Consider the following 1,772-nt stretch of genomic DNA (forward strand, 5'->3'; position numbering starts at 1 on the left):
GAAGGACTCATGAGATATCAAAGGCAGTGTTGGCAAGAAGAGCAGTTCAGGAGAAAGATGAGCTTGAGCTGAGATGTGGAGTAGGGAGATTCATTCATTCAGGTGAGTGAACTGGGGTGTAGTTGAATGAGAGAAGAACTTTTCAAACTTCGTATAAGCGCAGTCCCAGAAAATATTTAAAACAGACATGGTCTGGCTTAAAATCCCAATTGTTGTAGATATCTGCACAGCACAGTTGAACCCCCAAGGTGGGACTACAGCAACAGGAAGTCAGCCTGAAAAAGCAGGGTGTGGCCAGCTTTGGATATCCAATTGTTGCCATGGCCCTGGGGACCACTAGGAGGTATTACGAGGTTCCCAAGCAGAGAAGTAACTAAACCAGACTCTTCTGGTCATGATACATGAGATGGGTCAGAACAGGGAGAAATAACTTTGTCTTGAAGCAATACAGGTTTATAGAAATTTAATAAGAAAGTTATATATTGTTAAGTATGCAAAACTATAAAAAATGACCAAATACCCTCTGTTTTTCTGAGGCTGTTTGTGGCATCCTCACTACTAAGAAACCACTCCAAGCTGCAGAGAGAAGAAGGCAGATTTTCTATTTCTAGAAACCAAGATTGACAGCAATGTCATTGAAAACGTGGGACTTAGATTTACCCAGGCCTGTGTTTGAATTCCAGCTTCTACCAAAGTTCCTCAAGCCTGAGTATTGATTCTTTCATCTGAAAAAGAAAGAAAATTGCATCAACTTTATGTTATTATCATGGGGATTAAATAAGGTCATTTATTTATTTATTTACTTGCTTAGGTCGTCAAATGATCTTTCACTGAAATATTTTCCTTTGTAGTTCTTAACTAGCTGGGCATTCCACTGCACCACTATTCATATCTTCTGTGTCATGAGGGGGAGGTCATTGACATTGCATCCCACACATTAGGCAGCCCCCAAGATCTCTTTAATAGTTCCATAAAGTTCTCTGGCTAAAGATCAGTGTCACATCTGTCAGGCAATGTTGATAATCTTATTAAAAGTGATGTTTCCACTGTGCTTAATGTTTTTCTTCTTCTTTCTGTCCCTTGGCAGTTCCTTGAAGGCTTTGATAATCAGGGTAGAAGCAGAAGGTCCCACTTCAATCTAGACCTGTTTTGAATGGTCAGTTTCACTATAATCCTCAGACCCATCCAATTACTGGTTGTCTTGGCAATGTCATCACCAAACTCTTTTCAAGACAGACCCAGGGGACTGATCTTTAGGGCCAGGCAGACATGGCACCAACTTCCCCACTAGTCCAACTCAGGTATATAATTTTTATCTCATTGGGGTTGACCTTAGGTGGCATGGTGGAAGCAGCTGGTGTTGGATGAGCCTGGATTTGGGGCAACTAAAGACAGTTACACCTTTGCCACCTTGAGCCAAAAGCCAAAAGTAAGGCCATATATTTAAAGTCTTGAGCATAATGCTTGGAAATAGCATTCATAATGTGAGTGTTCTCCAAGAAAAATTAACCAACCGCATTAAGGGGAAGAAGGGCATTAGGTATACCTAGCAGAGTCATTCATGCTGATCTGATTGCTGGATTTCTCTGATCTAGCCATATCTTTCCCTTTGTTGAGCAGAGTTTCTGCTAGCCAAGGCACATTACAGAGGCCCTATCCACATTTCTCCATTTAATTCCCATCGTCTTCTATTGGAGACCACTCAGGTGGTCTCTCTCCTATATTCTGATCTGCATTGATCCGTTAATAAGTTGAGCCTACAAAAAGAGTTC

General features: G+C 41.3%; 1 pseudogene; it reads right to left on the reverse strand.

Moving 5' to 3' along the window:
- Positions 1 to 854: 854 nt before the first annotated feature.
- On the reverse strand, positions 855 to 1,373 carry LOC125916510 (60S ribosomal protein L12-like; annotated as a pseudogene).
- Between the last annotated feature and the right edge of the window lie 399 nt (positions 1,374 to 1,772).

This window comes from Panthera uncia, chromosome D1 (genome assembly GCF_023721935.1).
Source record: "Panthera uncia isolate 11264 chromosome D1, Puncia_PCG_1.0, whole genome shotgun sequence".
In the NCBI taxonomy this organism is placed as follows: Eukaryota; Metazoa; Chordata; class Mammalia; order Carnivora; family Felidae; genus Panthera; species Panthera uncia.